The following is a 24093-nucleotide window of genomic DNA, read 5'->3' on the forward strand; positions in this document are numbered from 1 at the left end:
CAAGGGTGCGTCCCACCTTTCTCCTGCTTCAATCTCTCTGACTTCTGCTGCCGGCCTGAGGACATTCTCTGCTTTTAAAGGGCTGGTGTGAGCAAATTCAACCCACCCAGAACACAACCTTAATTATATCTGCAAAATCTCTTTCAGCGGGTTACCCCTGGGAGTAACCCCTGGAGGCTTTTAAAAGTCACGGGAGACGTCGCAGAAATCTGCCAACCGCACCTGACTGTCTTTACAGGCAAATATATAGCGCAAGTGGATGAGTAAAAAGCAGTCAACGTGGAAGGAATGGCATGATTAGCAAACTCACTGCTTCCTAACTTCCTAATAAAATAATCGATTTATGCAGAGATCGTCAGTGAAAATGAAACGAATGGCAGATGACAGCTGAATGAGGAGCCGGAGAGCTGAGCGCACCTGAGCCCACTTTAGAGAAGTGACGGACGGCAGAGCGGCCCCTACGTGTCATGTGCCTCTTGCTACAAAGTCCGAACCTAACACGCTAATCCAGCTGTTGGAGCTGGCTTTCAGCTCATAGGAAATTTAGGAAGCAGAAGTGCAATTTAAATGACACCACGAAAAAGCAAACAGAGAAATCCAGAATGTGGAACACTCTACAGCCGGCCCAGTTTCTTCAATACGTCAATTACCTGGGGGTGGGGGTGGGGGTGGGGTGGGGGGCTGTTCTGGATTAATGGGATGTTATTACCAATTACAATACAAGAACAATATTTGGATCCTGATTCAAAAAACACAAGAGTAAAAGGACATTTTAAAGTTAATCAGAAAAACCTGAATATGGACTCAGTATTAAAGTAAGAATCATCATTTTCATTGGTTGGCATAAAGGTCTTAAGGTTGTATGAGAAAACATTCAGATTTTTTAGAGACGCACATAGGGCTGAAATGCTACGAGGGGTTTGCTAATTGCTTTAAAATATTCCGGCAACCACAAGAAGAGGGGATGGACAAAGCAGGTACACAAAATGTTGAAACATACCGAATCTGGCTGATGTATATGCATGGGGGCTCATTGTTCTGGTCCACTTTTACCCCGGACTAAACATTTTTATAATAAACGATTTCATTTAAGAGATTTCATTCATTGAGCATCTGCTGAGAATCAATCACTGTGCTCAGGGCTTCGCATCCACTTCCTGCTGGATCCTCACTACAGCCTTATGAAGCAGGTACCATTTGTATCCCCACTTTTATAGCTAAGAATATGAAACAACGACCAGTGTGGGGTGTAGCCGACAGGCCTGCCAATTGCCCGCCACCCCAGCGAAGCCTCAGAGGCCAAGGAAATGAAAGATTTCTACATTTTTTGGTTTCACAAAGCAGTCTGACAAGTCGCCTGCAGCCCGCGTTGGAGGGCGATCCCCCAAACCATGCGCCAACCGCAGCACAGGGGATGCTGGAAGGTTCGGAAGGAGACAAAAGGCGGAGACAGGTAGAGGGTGAAAGAGAAACAGAGGGACCACAGAAAAGCAACAAGGTGGAAACACACGGAGACAGTCACGGAAAGGGGCGGAGGGAAGAGATGGGGAGACAGTGGGGAAGAGGGATGTGCTTGAAGGGGGATGTCACAGACCTAGAGTCAGACAAAGCTACTGCAACCTTGGTCCACCTTCCACTCTGCCCCACCCCTCACACCAACCAGAAAACGGGAACGCCTCGGAGCAAAGGAGGGACCAGACACGTTCAGTATAGAGCTCTGTCCACGTGTAGTTACAGATCCGTGTCAGGCACGGTTACCTTGTCCCCTCTCCCCATCCCCCAGCCCCCATCCCGTGACCTTCTCCCCAGACAGCTCACCAGCTCCAAGCTCAGAGTCAGGAGGAAGGGAAGGAGGAGTTATTTATTTATCTAAACCATGTTTCAGTTTTTTAACGGCCTAACTGAGATAAAAGTCACAGACCCTCAGTGCCCAGCAAAGCTGTTCTCAGCGGGGAAAGTCTGTGAGGCTGAAGTTAATAGCACGAGGGCCACGTTAATGCCACTAGGGGGTTCAGATCAGAGGCTCCTGGAGGCGGCTTCAGGTGACGGTTTAATCACAACGGAAAAAACGGGTCTGGGGTTTGCAACGTGTGACTGGGGGGGTGGGGGGAGTGGGGATGGCAGAAAGGGGTTACAGGAGGGAGCGTGGGGAGCAGAAAACACAAAGGAAGACAGAATCCTCAAACAGAATCCTCAATGCCTTTCAGAGACTGGAACTAGACCTGCAGAGGAGGGCAGCCCTGTCACACCGACCCCCCACCCCGCCCCGGGCATGTTAATAACACGGAACCACTTGCTCAAATTACACGTTAAAAAACACCTTCTTGGCCTTCCCTGGTGGCGCAGTGGTTACGAATCCGCCTGCCAACGCAGGGGACACGGGTTCGAGCCCTGGTCCCGGAAGATCCCACAGGCCGCGGAGCAACTAAGCCTGTGCGCCACAACTACTGAGACTGCGCTCTAGAGCCCGCGAGCCACAACTACTGAGCCCGCGTGCCACAACTACTGAAGCCCGCGCACCCTAGAGCCCGTGCTCCACAATAAGAGAAGCCACCACAATGAGAGGCCTGCGCACTGTAACAAAGAGTAGCCCCCGCTCACCGCAACTAGAGGAAGCCAGTGCGCAGCAATGAAGACCCAACACAGCCAAAAATAAAATAAAATAAAAAATAAAATAAACTAAATTAAAAAAAAAAACTGTAAATGACGCCTGCCCTCAAAAAATGCCCTGGGGTAGGGCATAGGCAAGGAAATTCAACACATGACAAATTTTTCAAGAACTCAATATGAAGAGGGAAGGTGTAGTCACTCTTTAAAAAAAAAGGAAAAGAAAAAAAAGGACATGCCTAAAGTTCACTATGAGGAATTCTTAGCCATATGCAAATCCAACGTCCAAAAAGGTTTCAGCTCACACCAGTCAAATGACCATCAGCAAAAAGTCTACAAACTATAAATGCTGAAGGGCTTGTAGAGAACTGTGTACCTTCTAGCTGCTGGTGGGATGTAAAGTGGTAACAGCACTAACACAAACTGAATGGAGCTGCTTTAAAAGGTAAAAATTCAGCTACCATATGATGCGGCAGGGCACCTTTTGGGCCTATAACCTAAGGCCACCAGAATCGGAAAGACAGAGGCAGGCAAATGTGCACTGCAGCAATATTGAAATAGCCAAGATATGGAAGCAAAAAAAAGGTCCATAAACAGATGAATGGACAAAAGAAGAAGTGGTATATAGACAGAATGGAATATAAGTCACGAAAAAAAATAAAAGAATGGCATATGCAGCACCACACATGAGCCTAGAGATAATCACACAACGTGAAGTAAATCAGAATGCGAAAGACAAATGCCTTTTGATGTCACTTATGTTATCTGAAAATTCATAAAAATGAACATATTTCCACAGAGAAAGGCAATCTCAGATTGAGAAGACAAACTTATGGTTAAGCCAAAGAAAAGGTGTGAGGAATGGATAAATTAGGATATTGGGGTTAACACACATATACTAATACATATAAAATATATAATCCCCAAAGACCTATGGAATACCAAGAGTGGTCTACTCAACACTCTGTAATAACCTACATGGAAAAGAACCCAAAGATCAATAGATATATGTATATGTGTAAATGAACAAGATTCTGTACACCTAGAAAAAAAGACATTTTTCAATCAAGTTTGCTCTGATAAAAACTACAACTTAAAGACACAGACAAGAATTAAGGAGGCTAAAACTTATGGGGGTTTGTCCTGGCACATTCCACTCTAATCTGCAACCTAAAAGCACAACTTGCAGCAAGGTTCTGTTTCCCTAGCAAGCAGAGTTGGCAACGTAGAAGTCTTCCCACCCTAAGGCCGTTTCCTCAAACAGCAGCTCAAATCTACTGCTAATGGTCACTAATAGTCACAAGGACTGCAGGGCTGTAAATGACTCATGCCCTCAAAAAATATCCTGGGGCAGGGAATGGCCAAAAAATCCAAACGCGGCAAATTTTTCAAGAAGGCAATTAGAAGTTGTAAGTTTAGCTCAATCTTAAAAAAAAATGAAAAGGACATTGATAAACGCAAAACATCAGGAATTGTCAGACGCATGGAAACCCAATCTACACAAAGGTATCACCTCACACCAGTCAGAATGACCATCAGCAAAAAGTCAACAAACAATAGATGTTGAAGAAGTTGTGGAGAACAGCATAACCTCTCGGTCTAAGTGGGATGTAAACTGGTAACAGCCAATAATAGGAACAGAATGGCAGTGTGTTTAAAGGTAAAAAGTGAGTCACCATATGATCTGGAAGGCCCACTATTGGGCCTGTCACCTGTGAAAGCCAGAATCCAAAAGACACGGGATGGAAAATCGTGTATTGCAGCAGTATTTACAATAGGCAAGACATGGAAGCAAACAAAATGCCCATCAACAGATAAATGGACAAAGAAGAAGTGGTATACGTACCGAATGGAATAGTAGCCTCGGGAAAAAAATGAACAATGCCGTTTACAGGACTACAGATGAGCCTAGAAATAATCATATTAGGTTAAGTCAGTCAAAAGGGAATGACAAATATCCTATGATATCATTTATACATGTTATCCTAAGATTGCTACCAATGAACATATTTCCACAGAAAAAGACACTCACAGACTTATAAAACTAATGGTTAACCAAAATGAAAGGTGGGAGGATGGATAATTTAGGACTAAGGGACTAACATACATAGATTAATGTATGTTAAATGTATATAAACATATAACATATAAACTATATGAATTATATAATCACGAATACATAGAAAATATATAATGACAAAACACCTACCAAATACCAAGGGAGGTCTACTCAACATTCTGTAATAACATACATGGTAACAGGATCCGAAGATGAACAGACATATGCATGAATCATTGAGCAGATTCTGTACAGCCAAACAACCACAACACTCTAATCAAATTTACTCCGATAAGAAATAGAAATTAAATTTAAAAAACAAACATAAGTAAGGAGACATAAACTTCTGGGGGCTTGTCCCAGCACATTCCACTCTAATTTACAACCTTGGAACGCTACCTCCAGGAAGACTCTGTTGCCCTAGTAACAAGAGTTGAGAACGAAATAATGCTGCCACCTTGTGGCTCTTTCCCACAACAGCAGCTTTAAACCCAGTGCTAATGGTAGCTTAATAGTCACAAGGACTGCTGGGCTGTAAATGACGCCTGCCCTCAAAAAATGCCCTGGCGTAGGGAATAGGCAAGGAAATTCAACACATGACAAATTATTCAAGACGTCAATATGAAGAGGGAAGTTGTAGTCACTCTTTAAAAAAAAAGGGAAAAGAAAAAAAAGGACATGCCTAAAGCTCAGTATAAGGAATTATTAGCCACATGCAAATTCAACGTCAAAAAGGTTTCAGCTCACACCAGTCAAATGACCATCAGCAAACACTGCAGGATTCCACTCCCTGTGCTTTGTGGCTGCTTCCCAATAGCTATCTAGTTTACATTTGGTAGTGTATATATGTCCATGCCACTCTCTGACTTCATCCCAGATTACCCTTCCCCCTCCCTGTGTCCTCAAGTCCATTCTCTATGGCTGAGTCTTTATTCCTGTCCTGCCCCTAGGTTCTTCATAACCATTTTTTTCTTTTTTTTTAGATTCCATATATATGTGTTAGCATACGGTATTTGTTTTTCTCTTTCTGACTTACTTCACTCTGTATGACAGTCTCTAGGTCAATCCACCTCACTACAAATAACTCAATTTCATTTCTTTTTATGGCTGAGTAATAGTCCATTGTATATATGTGCCACAGCTTTATCCATTCATCTGTCGATCCTGCCAACACTTTTACTTTACTCAACTGAGACCAATGTCAGACTTGTAAGGTAATAAATTTACGATGTTTTGAGTCACTCAATTTGCGGTAATTCGTATGAAAGCAATAAAAAACAAATACAGAGGTCCTACAAGAGCCAGGCTATATATTTATATTTAAGTATTTCTAAAATGAATTTAACCCTGTGATTCACAGCAGCAGCAGCTTCCAAGGGATCCCACCACACACCTGAGGCGAAAGCAGCCTAATAAAGAAGCAGTGACAGCAGCAGGTCACTGCCCCACACTTGGGGTAGAGGGGGATTTGATCTACTGTAGCAGCAGCATAGCCTGAATGGGAATGCATCCTCCTGTGGCACTAGTCCCATCAGCATTAGTCTAATCTGCTAGCATCTGCTGTGCCAACAGGCCCAACGTATACAAACCCTCCAACTCAGTAGCATTAAGTGAGCCAGGCTCAGTGTTTCCTGAAACTCATATCCAATGGCACTGGAAAGCCCAGATATCACCTACTGTTATGAAAACATAAAAAACAATAACAGAAGACTGGCAACTTCAGAAAGAAAAGGCGAACAATGGAATGGGTGAAAACAAGTGGGATAAATATAAGAGACTATCATTAGTCTCATGAGTTTCTTAAATTCCCTATGATGGTCAAACAAAAATTATGACACCGTCTGATGTGGTTCTCAATGTATATAAAGGAAATACTACAGAAAATCATACTTTAAAACTGGGGACTATTAAGAGACCTAAATGGAAGTAAAATTTTGAAACTTCACTTGAAGTAATAAAAGACAGATTCCAGTAGGCTATGATAAGTTACATATGTATAGTGTAAGGCCAAAAGCAACCACTAAGAAAACTATACAAACAGTATACACAAATGATTATAAATAAATTAGATTAAAATGGACTTACCAAAAAATGTTTAAGTAACCCACAAGAAGGCAAAATAAGAGAAACACAGGATTGAGAAACTAAGGTAAAAGACAAAACAAAAAATAAAATGGTAGACCTAATCTTTAACATAGCAATAATTACATTAACTGTAAATGATCTAAATAACCAAGTCAAAGACAGAGATTGGAAGAGTAGATGAAAAAATCACAAGCATGATCCAACTCTATACTGTCTATAAGAAGCTTACTTTAAACATCATGATATAGGTAGTTCAAAGTAAAAGGATGAAAAAGGTATATCATGTGAACATTCATCAGAAAAAGCAGGAATGGCTATATTAATATCAGATAAAGTAGATTTCAGAGCAAAGGAAATTATTAGGGGCAAAGAGGGTCATTACATAAAGATAACAGGAATAATCCACCTAGATGACCTAGTGATACTAAATGTGTGTGCACCAAACAACAGAACTTCAAAACACATGAAGCAAACACTGAAAAAGGTAAAAGGAGAGAATTTCAAATCCACAATTATTATTTGAGACTTCAACACAGCAATTTATAGAACTCCCAGAGACAAAAATCAGCAAGGGTATGGAAGAACTGAAAACATCATCAATCAACAGGATATAACTGACATTTAAAGAACACACTCAATAAAAGCAGAATACATATTCAAGTGTCCATGGAACATTCACTCATATACCATACACTGGGTGATAAAAAAAAACATTAGCAGATTTAAAAGAATTAAAATCATAGAGAGTATGTTCTCTAGCCATAATGGAACCAGACTAGAAATCAATAACAGAAAGACAACAGGAAAATCTTCAATCACATGAAAACTAAACATCACAATTCCAAATAACTCATGGGTAAAAAGTCAAGGAAAAATTTTTAAATGCATAGAATAAAAGAAAATGGAGATATAACAGATCAACGTTTGTGGAATGAAGTGAAAGCAATGCTGAAAGGGAAGTTTATAGCACTAAATTGGGAAAGAAAATATTTCAAAGAAATAGTCTAATTTTCTATATTAAAATAGTAAAAACGGAAGAGGAAAAAACACTAAACAAGCAGAAAGAAGGAAATAATAAAGATGAAACAAAAATCCATGAAACTGAAAACAGGAAAATGGGGGGGGGGGGAGGAAATCAATGAAACAAAAGGCTGGTTCTTCAAAATAAACAATCTCATCAAGAAAGATGTAGCAAGACTGATCAAGATAAAAAGAGAGATGGCACAAATCACAGATATCAGAAATGCAACCAGGGATACCATGACATATCCTGCAGGTTAATAAGGGACAAGTTATTATGAACAAGTCTACACTATAAATTCAAAAATGTGGATGAAATGGACCAATGCGTCTACACCCAAAACTACCAAAACTCAGCCAAGATGAAAGAGACAATCTCAATTTTCCTGTAACTATGAGAAACACTGATTTTTCATTTAAAAACTCCCAAAAGAAATATTCAGGCTTAGATGTTTCACTTTTACCCAAGACTTAAAGAATTAACACCAATTTTACATGACTTGATAAGAAACAGAAGTAGAGGGAACAGTTCCTAATTAATTTTATGAAGCCAGTATTACCTTGATACCAAAACCAGACTGGGATAGTATAGAAAGAAGAAAACTACAGGCCAGTATTTTTTATGAAATTGGCTGTAAAAATCCTCAGCCAAATATGAGCAAATTAACTCCAGAAATATATAAAAAGAATAATATACCATGACCAAGTGGTATTTATTCCAGTTATGCAAAGTTGGTTAAATATTTGAAAATCAAACAATGTAATCTACCATATCCAATAGATTAAGGGGGAAAAGTCATGTGATCCTAATCATTAATGCAGAGAAAGCATTTGACAAAATCCAATCCCATTCATGATTTTAAAAAAAGAAGAAAAGAAACTCCAAGCAAACTAGGAGTAGAAAAGGAACATACTGAAACTCATAAAGATGATCTACAAACAAACTATACCGACATTATATTTAACTGTGAAAGACTGAACGCTTTCTCTGTAAGATCAGAAACAAGGCACCGATATCTGCTCTCACCACTTTTATTAAATATATTACTGGAGGTTCTAGTAAGAAAATAAAGCAAAAATAAATAAACAGATACATTTAAAAGTTAAATTTTTAAAAAGTTTATTTAAAAGATGAAAGAACTATTCCTACTATGTTGAATAGGAAGGAATATATCCTCCTGAATGTTGAATAGTAATATATCCTATTATATTGAATAAGGAAAACTAAAACTGTCTGTATCTGAAGATGAGATGATAATCTAAATGGAGAAAATACCAAGGAATCCACAAAAAGCTTGAGAAATAATATTAGTTTGTAAATGTTTTAGAGTACAAGATCCACACAATTTTATCAAATTATATATTAATAACAAATGTGTAGAAGCTTAAATAAAAATATGTGATGCCATTTACAACTGACCTAAATAAATACTTAAATAGAAGCCCAATAAGACATTTATAGGACCTCTATACTGAAAATTACAAAATGCTGATGAAGAAAATTTTAAAAGTCCCAAACAAATAGGGAGACATACCTTGTTCATGGATTAGAAAACACAACATAATAAAGCTGTCAATTCTCCCCAAGTTAAGAGGCTTAACACAATTACTCTTAAAATGCCCTCAAGGTTTTTGTGGATGTAGACAAGCTTATTCTAAGATTTATATGGTAGGAAGAGGCTGAAGAATAGCTAAAACAATTTGTAAAGGAAGATTAAAATGGGAGGAATTAATCTACCCAATTTCAAGATTTCGCAGTAATGATGGAGGGTAGATACATAGATCAATGGAATGGAACAGAGAACCCAGCAATAGACTGACACAAATACATTTAACTTGGTTTTGACAGCAGTGCAAAAGCTATCAAGGAAGAATAGACTTTTCAAAAAATGGTACTGAAACAGTTGGACATCCCTCGACAAAAACAAACAAACAAACAATGAACCTTAACCTAAACCTTACACATCTTACACAAAAATTAAATCAAAGTGGATCATAATCTTAAATGTAAAAGCAGGACATTTTTAGAGAAAAAAAATAGGAGAAAATCTTTGGCATCTACAACTAGGTGAATAATTCTTAGACTTGACACCGAAAGTATGATCAATAAAAGCAAAAACTGATCAATTGGATCTCATCAAAATGAGTTAAAAATGCTTCATAGAAGATCCTTTTAAGTGGATGAAAACTCAAATTACACAGTGGGAAAACATATTTGAAAATCCCATAGGAGACAAATGACTTGTATCTATAATATACAAAGAACTCTCCAAACAACTTAAAAAAATCCAACTAGAGAATAGGCAGAAGACAGGAACAGACATTTCATGGAAGAGAATATACACATGGCAAAGAAGCACATGAAAAGATGTTCAACATCGTTAGCCATCAGGGAAATGCAAATTAAGACCATAATGAGATATCAGAGAATAACTAAAATTAAAGTATAGTGACAACATCAAATGCTAGCGAGTACGTAGAAAAATTATATCACATCACTGGTGGGAAAATAAAATGGTTTAGCCACTCTGAGAAACAGCTTGACAGTCTCTTTTAATCCTAAAAGTAGATTCACCCTACAATGCAGTAATTGTACTCTTGAGCATTTATCCAAAAGAAACAAAAACTTAATGAAGTTCCCACAGAAACTTACACATAAATGTTCATAGCAGTTTTATTTCTAATAGCCACAAACTGGCAACTCCCCAAATGTCTTTCAATGGGTGAATGTTGAAACAGATTGTGATAAAATCTTATGATAGAATACTACCGAGCAACAACAAGGAACAAATTATTAATATATGCAAAAATTGAAATGAACTTCAAGGGAATGATGCCGAGGGAAAAGTTTTTAAAAGCCAATCTCCGAAGATTAAGTAATTCATGATTATGTTTACATATTATTCTTAAAATAACAAAACTGTGGAGATGGAGAACAGATTAGAAGTTGCCAAGGGTTAGAGATGGGGGTAGAAGGTACAGCGGGGGAACTCTGTGAGGTTTTTGTGGTCCCAGTACAAATAATACAGCAATCTTGGTTTTAATCCCTAAAGATTTTTAAAAGCAATTCCTAGTAAGAGGTGTCCAGATATTTAGCAATGGCAGCAGATTAGAGGTATAGCTCCCCAACATGACAACTTCGAAAGAGATCTATACTATCAATACTAATTTAATGCATATGTTAATTTTTAAAAGGCCAGTCACAATACTTAAATGGTACATATCTTAACGATATTACTCTGGGTATCCAGCTATACCAGATGGACTAGCAGGATTTTCTGTCCATTCAATCTTATTTAAGATAGTAAATCTTATAATAAGACAGTTAAAAAAAGAAAAAGAAAAACAACAAACCTCAACTACAGTTGGATATTCTCACAGCAAGATGAGGTGAAAATACGTAGCAGCGGTTCAAAAGCTTAAGCAGTGGCACCTAAATTTGGCTGCACATTAGAATCCTCTGAAGCACTTTTTAAAAACCCTCACACCGACGGTTGGTCATGCTAGACCAATACAATCATTTTAACTCTCCTCAGACGATGCCAATGTCTAGCCAGAACGGAGAACCAGCGGACTAAGCAGAAGGGGATGTTTCTACAAAGATCTCTTAACAATAAGTCCTCTCACCCAATCAAGATTTACCTCCCCGCAAAGGGGTAAAGAAGGCTAGATGTTGTCCATACTTGCTTAGCTTTAATTAGCACTTGTGACTTGCCCAAAACCTAGATCATGTTTCCCCTAAATTTCATGTTATTCCCTAAGTTTATCAAACCCAAGGCTAAGGGGTTTGCCAGGATGAGATTTTAAGTGCTCACACAGGGGAAGTCCCTGGCAAACCAGGACAGCGGTCACTCTACACTGCAATGTAAAGCATCCTAAATAACCCTGCCACTGCTCCCAGATACTAGTCTGTGCCAACCAGTGGAGAAAAGGCATTCTCCATTACTACCATGGCAAATGCTACTGTACTTACCTTGGCTAGTCCCTATCTTTTCCAGGCGCCACTCCCCTTCACCTGCTGGTGGACGCTTCGGCCAGCTGACAATGCAGATATTTTCAAACTTTAAGGTGAATAAAAATCATCTGGAGGGCCTGTTGTAACAGAGATCACTGAGCCCCACCAGAGTTGCTGATTCCATAGGGCTGGGACCGGGCCCTAAAACTTGAATATCTAACACATTATCAGGGGATGCTGGGAAAGCTGGTCAGGTAATGGTAAAGCTGGCCAGGAAAAAGAAACCCGACGTGTCAGATCATAAAGTACGGAAGGGCAAGCCCGCCGGCAGTCCAGGCCGGGGGGAGGGGGCGGACCTGGGTCCCCAGCCCTACAGGGCCAACGGCAGACCGGCTCGGGCGCCCCTCGGAAGCGCGGGGTCCCCGCTGCCGAGTCTGTGCCCCCGGCCGGCCCCGGCTCCCCTCTGCCCACCCTGCGCGCGGGGGCTGCAAACAGCCGCGGAGAACCAGGCAGGGCGGGAAGGGGGGCTCCAAAGAGGGTCTGGCGACTTGAGTCGCTCCGTTACTCGGTGGGCTCAGCGCGCGCCGTGGGGGAAGAGAGGTGGAGGTCCGGGAAGAGGGGACGGGCGGCACTCACGTAGACCAGCAGCAGCCATGGGTAGACGGCGGGCTCGGCCACCACGGGCGACTCCAGCCTCAGCTTCTCCCCCACGTTTTCGCGCGCGGCCCCCGCACCAGGCTAGTCTGGCGGTTGGGGGAGGGGCGGGGCGCCGCCGGCGGGGGCGGGACAGGCGGGCGGGCGGGCGGGAGGCTGAGGGGAGGGAGCCTGGCCTGGGCCTCAGCCGGCGCCACCGCCGCCGCCGGCCTGCTACCGTCCGGCCCCCGGCTCCCTCTTTGTGGTCACAGGCCCGGGGCCTCCAGCGCTGCTGCCAACTGGGGCCGGCGTGAGGCAAGCACAATGAGCCGGGGCCCGGCTGAACCACTCACTCGCAGCGAGCGCCTCCCGCCCCGTGGACCCGCCCCCACGCACGCACGTACGCACGTACGCACGCACGCACGTACGCACGCAAGCACGCACGCACGTCTTCAGCTGCCCCCCCCCCCCCCCCGGCCACACCCACCGGCCCGAAGTGGAGACCCGGGGAGACCCCTCGGGGCCTGGGGTGGCGGGTTCGACTCCCGCCCTTGACGAACCGTGACACCTCCCCCCCAATATGTTTCTAGGTATTATATGTATATATGAATATACTATTATATACACACTTGCGTATGAATTTATATGTGTATGTACATGCGCATATTTACATATAGGTGTGTGTGTGTACACATTGTATATATGTATGTGTATATATCTTATATATATGATATATGTATGTATATATACGATGAATTTCTATATACAGTACATATATATTTTTATGCTATATGCTTTTATATGTAGGTGTATATGTGTGTCTATATGTATGTACGTGTATGTATTGCATATATTATATGTGTATGTATGTATACTGTCTATATGCACACCTAAATATCTTTGTATGTGTGTATATACATATGCTATATATGTACCTAGGTGTGTATATTGCATATGTTATACGTATGTGTACATACTGTATACATACCAACTATGCATTTTATATGTGTGTATGTATAGTGTATATGTATGTGTGTATTGTCTATATTGTGTGTATATGTGTGTATACATACTGTATATATACGAACTGCATTTTATATGTGTGTATATATGTATGTGTGTATTGTATATACTATGTGTGTATATGTGTGTACGCATACTGCATATGTACACAGCTGTATATTTTTGTATGCTTGTACATATGTACGTGTGTGTGTATATACACACACACCCCATATGGATTCTGTTTGTCTGGAGAACCCTCACTGATACGGACACTTATGACAATTGAGTACCTACTCTTTGCCAGCCAGGGAGCCAAAGGCTTGTCTTTCGGTGTCTCCCTTAAGTATCACGAGTCCCAGGAGGGAAGGTGATGCTGCTCCTACCAGTTGAGGTGCCTCAGGGTCAGTTAGGTGGACAGGGCGGGGGGCTGGAGCCTGGTGGAGCCCAGGTGGAGTTCTAGCAGCAGTACAGCCTAGCAGTCCCACTTCCCCGGGTGCTTCTCACAAAGACGCCGAGGGAGAGTCGGGATCTGAAGGAGGGAATGAGGAAGCTTCCGTGGGTCCGCAAGCCCAGACCAAGGCTGACTCGTCAAGAGTGTTAGAGGTCAGGACTGTGGTTACCCTGGGGGTGGGCTTACACAGAGCCATTCATATCCTGAAAAAGTATCCATTCTGCTCTTGTTTGTATGGTTACCCCCCTCCCCCAAATCTTTTAAAAACAGATTCTCTTGGTTGCTGGGAACACACACGGGGAAGTTGTGTGTGAGGGGGTATGATCCAGGGGACAGGGAGGATAAGCCCCCCACTCGTAGGGCAAGGAGTGGCTCAGCTTTGTGAGCTGAGGATGGCCCACGAGGTTCCAGAGAGAAGGGTCCCTGCTCCGTTCCTGCTCTGTGCACCCCATTCCCAGCCTGAGAAGCCCAGAGCCACCCCCCCCCCCGCAACACACGCACACCAGGGAGGAGAGCCAGTCACCCTGGCTCCCAGCCTCCGGCTCCAAGGCTCCCAGCACTAGGAGCTATTTTCAGCTTTCATGCCCTAGGACACGGCCAGAGCTATTGTCTCCGGAAACTCTCTGTCTGTCTCTCCCCCGGCCTCCCTCCCTTCCTCCCTCCCTCCTCTGCTTCTTCCCCTCCAGCTCCATCTGTCCTCCCCTCCACCCTGCATTTCTACCCAGGATGGCTCACAGACAGCTGCTCCCCGTGCCCACCTGCCACCATTCCATGGATGTCAAAGCAAGCCCTGGGGACTTCCCTGGAGGTCCAGTGATTAAGACTCCGAGCTTCCACTGCAGGGGACGCGGGTTCGATCCCTGGTCAGGGACATAAGATCCCACATGCCACACAGCACGGCCAAAACAAAATGAATAAATAAAGTTATAGTGATGAAACAGCCCTAGTGGTGCAAGGATGGGACGTATAGCTCTATGGTATAGAAAAAAGGTCCAGAAACAGATATATGAGAACTTGATATGATAGAAAGTGGGGAAATTAAGGAGTTTTCAATAAATGGCATTAGGACAATTGCATATCCATGTGGGGAAAAGTAAATTAGAAAAAAAAAAAAAGCAAGCCCTGGTCAGGTGTGACCTTGGGCCCAGGGCCATTGGCACAGGTTGTCATGTGGGATGTTCTTCCTTAGACTCCTCCCTCCCTCCTGTGTCACTGTCACTTCCTCCAGAACCTTCCTGGACTCCCCTCCACAAGCCCGGGGTGTGCCCTCACCCGCCCTGGATCACCAGAATTCCAATCCCGGCCCACCCTTCCCCGCCAGGTAGAGAACTGTGCATGGTCAATAAGACCGTAGAGGTCATTGGCCATTGCTATTGCAGCTGGAATTGTTACTGTGTTTAGATAGGGTGACCAACACCCGCCCCCAGTTTGCCCAGGACCGCTCAGGTTTGAGCGCTGGAACTCTGGGGAAACTCTCAGTCCCGGGGAACCCCAGAAGGCTGGTCAGCCTATTTAGGACAGATCTTTCACTTGATCTCCCAACCCCCGAGAGCCAGAAAGGGAATCTCCCCCCTCCTTCCATTGTAACCTTCATTCATTCATCCACTCATCCCTTTATTCAACTCCTTTATTCAGCAAGTATTTATGAAGCATCTACTACACAGCAGACACTCTTCTAGGTGCTGGGGACATAACAGCATCCCTGTCCTCAAACAGCTCACGTTCTAGCGAGGGCAGCAAACAGTAAACTGAGAAGGTGTGATTTATTACATGGGGATGATGTCTCGGAGACCACTGCAGGGCAGGGGAGGTGGGAGAGGAAAGGGGCAGTTCTAAATGCAGGCGCTGACGGGATTGGGGCAGACCTTGCCCTGGGCCAGGCTGGTTGCTTCAACACAGCTGTCCTCGCCCAGAGCCATCCTGCCCCCGCCTCACCCAGTTCTTCCGTGATGTGTGGGGAAAATCTGTGGTTGTCACAACTGGGAGGGAGGGCCCCTGGAATCAAATGGGTGAGGCCAGGGATGCTGCTAAACCCCACACAGTGCCCAGGAGGGGCCCTCAGCAGAGGATGACCCGCCCCGAATAACCCCAGTGCCATGGGGGAGACCCTGCACTAGTATTATTCAGACCCGCTGGTGCCCCGATTCCTGCACAGGCAGGGACTCTAACCGGGTCACCTCTGTATCCCGAGGTGACCTAGAGTGGGGCAGCCACGAGGGCTGAGATGAGTATCGGGGGTGAAATGACAAACCTCTGCACCCACTCTCCCCTCCACACCCCAGGGGCGATGGTCTCTATCTCCTCCCCGTGCAGGTAGCTTTTCCCTGAGCCATTTCTTCTTGTCAAGGTCCCTGTCGCAGGTTGGGTTCCCCGAAGATGACGTTGAGAGCAAGGATTGGAGTGCAGGTGGTTGATGTGAGGCGTGCAGGAACAGATACAGCTGCCATAGGGTCCCACAATTCCACTCCCGGGCATAGATCCGGAGAAAACTCTAATTCAAAACTATACATACACCCCTGGCATTTCCCTGGTGGTCCAGTGGTTAAGAATCCATGCTTCCAGTGCAGGGGGCGTGGGTTCCATCTCTGGTCAGGGAACTAAGATCTCACATGCCGTGTGACAATAAAAGAAGAAAGAAAAAAGAAAGAAAGAAAGAAAGAAAGAAAGAGAGAGAAAGAAAGAAAGAAAGAAAGAGAAAGAGAGAGAGAGAAAGAAAGAAAGGAAGAAAGGAAGAAGGAAAGAAGAAAGAAAGAAAGATACATGCACCCCAACGTTCATTGCAGCACTATTTACAGTAGCCAAGACATGGAAGCTACCTAAATGTCCACTGATGGATGAATGGATAAAGAAGATGTGGTACATATATACAATGGAATATTATTCAGCCATAAAAAGAATGAAATAATGCTATTTGCAGCAACGTGGATGGACCTAGAGATTATCATACTAAGTGAAGTAAGTCAGAAGAGAAAGACAAATATCATATGATCTCACTTATATGTGAAATCTAAAATACGACACAAATGAACGCGTCTACAAAACAAAAACAGACTCACAGACATAGAGAACAGACTTGTGGTTGCCAAGGGGGAGAAACAGTGAGGGAGGGTTGGATTGGGAGTTTGGGGTTAGCAGATGCAAACTATTAAATATAGGATGGATAAACTACAACGTCCTACTGTCTAGCACAGGGAACTATATTCAGTATCCTGTGATAAGCCATAACGGAAAAGAAAAAAGTTTTATTTATAGGTTCCATCCCTAACTGAGCTGGCCCATCCCCTCCCATGTTTCTAAGTGCAGCCCGAGGCTGCAGACTTCCCACCGTGGTCTTCAGCTCCAGAGCAAGCCACCTGCGAACCACCCACATCTTCCCAGGGGCTGGCAACTCTCCTTTGCTACTGATTCCAAGACACATCCAAATAGCAAAAATGTGACCATGAAAAGAAACTCAGGCATGTTCAAATCAGGGAAATAACATTCTTAGCTCTGTTCAGTACTCGCTTAATTTTACAAGAGCTTAGAGTTACAAAAAAGTTGCAAAGATCTGTACAGAGTGTACAGAGTGCCGTGGACCCTGACCCAGTACCCCTATTTCCAACTCATTAGTACCTTAGTGTGACATGTTTATCCAACTAAGGAACCAAGATGGATACATTGTTATTAACTAAAGTCCACACTTTATTAGAATTTCCCTAGTGTTCCCCTAACATCCTTTTTCTGTCCCAGTCTCCTCTGGGCTGTGACATTTCTCAGACGTCGCTGGGTTTTGATACCTTGAAAGTTTTGAGGAGGACTGGTCAGGTGTTTTGTCCCTCAATTTGTTAGTCTGTTTGTTTTCTGATGTTTTCTTATGGTTGGTCTGGAGTTATGGGGTTTGGGGCGGAAGACCCAGACAGAGATAAAAATGCCATTCTCCTCAGGTCACATCAAGGATACACACCATCAACGGGACTTATGACAAACGATTTTACCCTTGATCACCTGGCCAGTATCGTCTTTTTTTTCTTGCTGCGTTGGGTCTTCGTTGCGTGTGGGCTTCTGTAGTTGTGGCACGGGGGCTCAGTAGTTCTGGCTCCCAGGATCTAGAGTGCAGGCTCAGTAGTTGTGGCCCACGGGCTTAGTTGATCTGCAGCACCTGGGATCTTCCCGGACCAGGGCTTGAACCTGTGTCCCCTGCATTGGCAGGCGGATTCTTTTCTTTTCTTTTTTTCTTTTGCAACCAAAACGTTAATCCCAAGGATTCTCACAAAACATATTACAAATGACAGCATGAAAAAAAAAATTGCACAGTAACTCAAAGTTCAGCTCTACAATATACTCTTAATCTGGCAGGACATTGGTATCTTGATAATCTCAAATTTCCAAAAAATATTACAAAGAGCTATGTATTCATGTACAGCAATCACAGAGGGGACGTATGACCTAACTCAAAGGTAAACTAACTTCCTTGAAACTTCTTAGATTTTAAACTCCCTGGACAATCTCTTGTCCGGTGTGAAGACTAGTGGAATTTTTAAACCTCTAATCTAGGGTAAGGGTGCGGCTTTCATTTTTACCTGCTGGCTTGGGTTCACAGCACCTTTTAAAGACTGCTTGCTTAACTACAGCTGCATACCATATCCCAGCTACAGAAAGTCTTTTCAATGTTTGCCAGTGTTGTTTCCATAATAGTAAACATCACACTTTAGGTGGGCAGGAGTTAGAGTTTTATTATCAGTCTAGGCAAGACCAAAAATTCAAAGCAAGTTCAATTTTGCTTAAGGGAACATTGTAAGGTAACAATTCTTCATATTACATGCCTCCCAGGACCCATTTCAAACCATAGAGAATGACACCTTTATGTGTCACTGTCCCAAGAGACAAACAAATGTGAACAACTAAAACATTTAAAAAGTGCACCAAGCTTCGGAAGTCTCAAACAAAACTTGAATTTTCTGTACATACTCCTGCCAAATGAAGTTATTGCCTGTACACCACTCCTCTTGCAAAGTGGTCTTCTATTTCCTTTCATCTGACCTAGATCGGCTAGGAGACCTAGAGAAAGATCAGGACGGCTTGTGATTTCTCTCTTGGGACAGGGATCTCTCTCTTCTCCTATATCTAGAAAGGGACCTGCTCTGGCTGACGGAGAAGGCTCTCCATCTTGGAGATGTGTGGGAGGTGGAGGACTCCTCCTCCCATAATCATCTCGAGGGCGACGACCCCAAGAAGGAGGCGGTCACGATTTCGACTTCTCTTTTCCCCATTCGACAGGTCCACTCTTACTCGGCAGCCACATAGTGTTCTCCCATCTAGTTCTCGGACAGCATCGGCTGCATCTCGGGGATCTTCACATTCAACGAGAGCGAAGCCGGGAGGGTTTTTAGCACCCCACACACTTCAGAGTGGTCCATAATAGCCTAAAGCTCGTTCCAATTCAGCCTTGTTACCACTGTTTCCAAGATTCCCTACATAAACTTTACAGTCCAACGGACAGGAATCACGTTGCAAGACCCTCGTGGCTCCTGGGTTTCACGGGCCACAGGGTGGTCCCGGGCCTCTAGAATCTGGTAGCTGAATCTGCTCGCACAAGCTGTCCTGTGGGGATGCGTTTTCCCCTATGTGTCCAGCCCGGGGCCCTGCTCTCTTGGCCCGGCCTCCCGGGTGAGAGGGTGAACCCCAGCTCCCTGGAGCAGACACTCAGAGCCCTGGTGACCGGACTCACGGCTGACGGGGCTGGAGCGGCGGCTGGACACGTGTGGCCAGCCTGGTGGTGTTTGGCCCCGTCTGCAGTTCCAGTTCCAGCTGAGAAAGAGCCTCCCTGTGTTACTTTCTCCTGGTTGTGTAAGGATCCCCGGTGTCATTTGACAGAAATGTAGACGGTGTGTTCTTTCTCTCTTTTCTCCCTGCTTCCTCTCCTCCCTCGCTGCCTCCCTCTCTCCCTGTACCTCTTTCCCTGTTCCGCTCTCCCTCTACCTCTTTCCCACTCCCTCTCTCGCTCTCCCTCTGTCTCTTCCTCTCTCCCTCCCTCTCTCCCTCTCCCTCCCTCTCCCTCTCTCTTTCCTCTCCCTATCTCCCTCTCTCCTCTCTCCCTCTTCCCTCTTCCTCTCCCTCTTCCCTCTGCCTCTTTCCTCTGCCTCTTTCCTCTCCCTCTTCCCTCTCCTCTTTCCCTCTCCTTCTCTCCCTCCCCCTCTCTCCCTCTCCCTCTCTCCCCCCTCTCTCTCCCTCTTCCTCTCTCCCTCTCCCCTGTCTCTGCCTCTCCCTCCGTCTCTCCCTCTGGGAGGGAGTGAGGGAGATGGAGAGATGGAGGGAGCGGGAGAGTTGGAGGGAGAGGGAGAGGGAGAGGGAGAAGAGGGAGGAGAGGGAGGGAGGAGACGTCTCTCCCTCCCTCTGCCTCCCTCCCTCTCCTCTCTTTCCCTCTCCCTCCGTCTCTCCGTCTCCCTCACTCCCTCTCAGAGAGGGAGAGACGGAGGGAGAGGCAAAGACAAGGGAGAGGGGGAGAGGGAGAGAGGGAGGGGGAGAGAGAGGGGGGAGAGAGGGAGAGCTCTCTTCCTCCCTCCCTCTCCCTCTCTCCTCCTTCTCTCCCTCTCTCCCTCACCCTCTCTCCCTCTCCCTCCCTCCATCACTTTCCCTCCTTCTCCCTCTCCCTCTCTCCCTCCCAGAGAGGGAGAGACAGAGGGAGAGGGAGAGGGGGGAGACAGGGACACGGAGAGGGAGGGAGGGAGGGAGGGAGACAGAGAGGGAAGCAGGCACCCTCTCGCCTTCTCCCTCTCCCTACCTCCTTCTCCGACTCCCCCTCTCCTCTCCCTCTGTCTCTCCCTCTCCCTCCCTCCCTCTAGGAGAGGGAGAGGGAGAGGAAGGGAGGGAGAGGGAGAGAGGGAGGGGAAGGGAGACGGAGAGGGAGAGACGTCTCGTCCTCCTTCCCTCTCCCTCCCTCGCCCTTTCCCTTCCTCTCTCCCTCTCCCTCCCTCTGTCTCACCCTCTCCCTCCCTCTGTCTCACCCTCTCCCTCCCTCTGTCTCTCCCTCTCCCTCACTCCCTCCCAGAGAGGGAGAGATGGAGGGAGAGGGAGAGACGAGGGAGAGGGGGAGAGGGAGAGAGGGAGGGGGGAGAGAGGGAGAGGGAAGAGGGAGAGTGGGAGAGAGGGAGAGAAGGAGGAGAGAGGGAAAGGGAGGAAGAGACCTCTCTCTTTCTCCCTCTCTCCGTCTCTCCCTCTCTCCCCCTCTCTCTCCCTCTCCCTCTCTCCCTCTTCCCTCTCTGCCTCTTCCCTCTGCCTCTTTCCTCTCCCTCTTCCCTCTCCTCTTTCCCTCTCCTTCTCTCCCTCCCCTCTCCCTCTGGGAGGGAGTGAGGGAGATGGAGAGATGGAGGGAGCGGGAGAGTTAGATGGAGAGGGAGAGGGAGAGGGAGAAGAGGGAGGAGAGGGAGGAAACGTCTCTCCCTCCCTCCCTCCCTCTCCTCCCTCTCCCTCTCCCTCCGTCTCTCCGTCTCCCTCACTCCCTCTCAGAGAGGGAGAGACGGAGGGAGAGGCAAAGACAAGGGAGAGGGGGAGAGGGAGAGAGGGAGGGGGAGAGAGAGGGGGGAGAGAGGGAGAGCTCTCTTCCTCCCTCCCTCTCCCTCTCTCCTCCTTCTCTCCCTCTCCCTCCCTCCATCACTTTCCCTCCTTCTCCCTCTCCCTCTCTCCCTCCCAGAGAGGGAGAGACAGAGGGAGAGGGAGAGGGGGGAGACAGGGACACGGAGAGGGAGGGAGGGAGGGAGGGAGACAGAGAGGGAAGCAGGCACCCTCTCGCCTTCTCCCTCTCCCTACCTCCTTCTCCGACTCCCCCTCTCCTCTCCCTCTGTCTCTCCCTCTCCCTCCCTCCCTCTAGGAGAGGGAGAGGGAGAGGAAGGGAGGGAGAGGGAGAGAGGGAGGGGGAGGGAGACGGAGAGGGAGAGACGGAGAGACGTCTCGTCCTCCTTCCCTCTCCCTCCCTCGCCCTTTCCCTTCCTCTCTCCCTCTCCCTCCCTCTGTCTCACCCTCTCCCTCCCTCTGTCTCTCCCTCTCCCTCACTCCCTCCCAGAGAGGGAGAGATGGAGGGAGAGGGAGAGACGAGGGAGAGGGGGAGAGGGAGAGAGGGAGGGGGGAGGGAGGGAGAGGGAAGAGGGAGAGTGGGAGAGAGGGAGAGAAGGAGGAGAGAGGGAAAGGGAGGAAGAGACCTCTCTCTCTCTCCCTCTCTCCGTCTCTCCCTCTCTCCCCCTCTCTCTCCCTCTCCCTCTCTCCCTCTCCCTTGTCTCTGCCTCTTCGTCTCTCTGTCTCTGGGAGGGAGTGAGGGAGATGGAGAGACGGAGGGAGAGGGAGGAGAGGGAGCGAGGAAGAGGGAGAGAGGGAGGGAGAGAGGGAGAGAGGGATAGAGGGAGGGAGGGAGAGATGTCTTTGTCTTTCCCTCCCTCCATCACTCTCTCCCTCTTCCCCCTCCCTCTCCTGCTCCCTGTCCCTCTCCCTCCCTCTATCCCTCTCTCCCTCTCCCCCCTCCCTCTCCTGCTCCCTGTCCCTCTCCTTCCACCTCCTTCCCTCTCTGGAGAGGGAAGGAGGTGGAGGGAGAGGGTGAGGGAGAGGGAGCACGAGAGGGAGAGAGGGAGAGGGAAAGAGGTATAGGAAGAGCGGAACAGGGAAACAGGGACAGGGAAAGGGGGACAGGGAGAGAGGGAGAGGGAAAGAGGGAGAGGGAGAGCAGAGCAGGGAAACAGGGACAGGGAAAGAGGGAGGCAGAGAGGGAGATGGAAACGGGGAAAGGGAGGGGGGACGGATAGAGGGAGAGGGAGAGAGGGACAGGGAAAGAGAGACAGGGATGGAGGGAGGGAGAGAGGGACAGGACAGGGCAAGAGGGACAGGGAGAGAGGGAGGGAGAGAGGGAGGGAGAGAGGCAGAGGGAGAGATGGAGGGAGAGTGAGAGGCAGGGAGGTAGAGGGAGGGAGGGAGGGAGGGAGACAGAGAGGGAGACAGGGAGAAGGGCTGATGGGGGCTCCCTCCCCCTCCCATCCTCTGCCCACTGCTTTCTCTTTTTTCTGCTTCAACAAACACCAGGCGCCTTTCAGATCAGCCCTGAAGTCAACGTTGATGCTTGGGACGGCCTGACCTCCCCGCTGCCTTCCAGCCCAGGACCACAGCTGGGAGATGAAGTCTGCGGGGCCCTGGGGGGGGGCGGCGGCGGCGGAGGTGGTGGAGGCAGGCACCTCCTCTGACGCCCAATCTCTCCTCGTTTACGAGGCAGCCGCCAGCTCCCCTCCCTGACTCCCCAAGATTTGGGGCCATTTTAATATGTGTCGATAATGCCATGAGCTACTATTTAACTTTTCCACGAGGACCCATCTCCCGAAATGCAGTGGTTTTCAGGCTTGGCTGCACTAGAGAACCCCCAGGGAAAGGAGAGACGTCTGTACCTCCCTCTCTCTCCCTCTCCCTCCGTATCTCCTTCTGGCTCTCTCCCTCTCCTTCTGGGGTGATGCCCGATGAGCTCAGATTCGCAGATGTTCCCCCCATCCCCTCTCTGTGCCTTGCGTGGGGCCTGGGCCTTCTCACTGTGGCCCGGGAACAGCCTCGACATTCAGACATCGGTTCCTGCAAGGACACTTGCGTTTGGTCCATACCGCATGTGGCTGCAGTCTGTGCTTCTCCCGTTTAGCATCTTCAGTAGATGGGGGCTGTGCATGAGCCCTTCATCTTCCCCGCAGACACCACTGGTGCTTGCTCGGCCTCGCGGGTGATGTCCACGGGGGACAGACCTGTGTCCCCACCTTCTTGGGCTGCAGACAGGCCACGTTGGTCCTGTGGTGACTGGGGGCTCCCAGGAGAACCCCACCGCAGACCCAGAGAGGTGGCCCCAGAGAAGGTGGCGTACGCCTGGGGCCAGGCCTCACCAGCCAACCACGGGGCACCTGCAGCAACAGGTCTCTCGCCGTCCAGGGGCTGGGTGTTCGGGCGCCGTGGGGATGAGCTGCTGTCTGCACGGCAGCCAAGTTTGTATTGTTGAGCCCGGGGAGGCCCCTGGGTGGCTCCTGGAGAGCCTGGTCACATTTCTTCCTGCCCTTGGCCTTAGAGCTCATCATGGTTCACGCCGTTTCTGGTTCCAAAAGGACCTGTGTTCATAAAGACCACATGTTAGGACAGCACCAAAGTGTCTAGAAATCCAGGCCAGGAGGAGGAGGGAGGGGGTTTGGCTGTGCCCGCCAGTGGCCTGAGAGCCCTCCCACCCACAGAGACCTGGCCCGGGGCCTGTGGGGAGGGCGTGGCCCACGGTCCCCAGCGCTGGCTGTCTCTGGG

General features: G+C 47.0%; 1 pseudogene across 1 annotated transcript; it reads right to left on the minus strand.

Annotated features, from left to right (window-relative positions):
- Nucleotides 1-18815: 18815 nt before the first annotated feature.
- LOC309618045 (serine/arginine-rich splicing factor 3 pseudogene) lies at nt 18816-19302 on the minus strand (annotated as a pseudogene). The gene has a single exon. The product of its transcript is annotated as a serine/arginine-rich splicing factor 3 pseudogene (transcript).
- Nucleotides 19303-24093: the final 4791 nt, after the last annotated feature.

Source organism: Balaenoptera borealis, assembly GCF_965194805.1.
Source record: "Balaenoptera borealis genome assembly, chromosome: 1".
Lineage (NCBI taxonomy): Eukaryota > Metazoa > Chordata > Mammalia > Artiodactyla > Balaenopteridae > Balaenoptera > Balaenoptera borealis.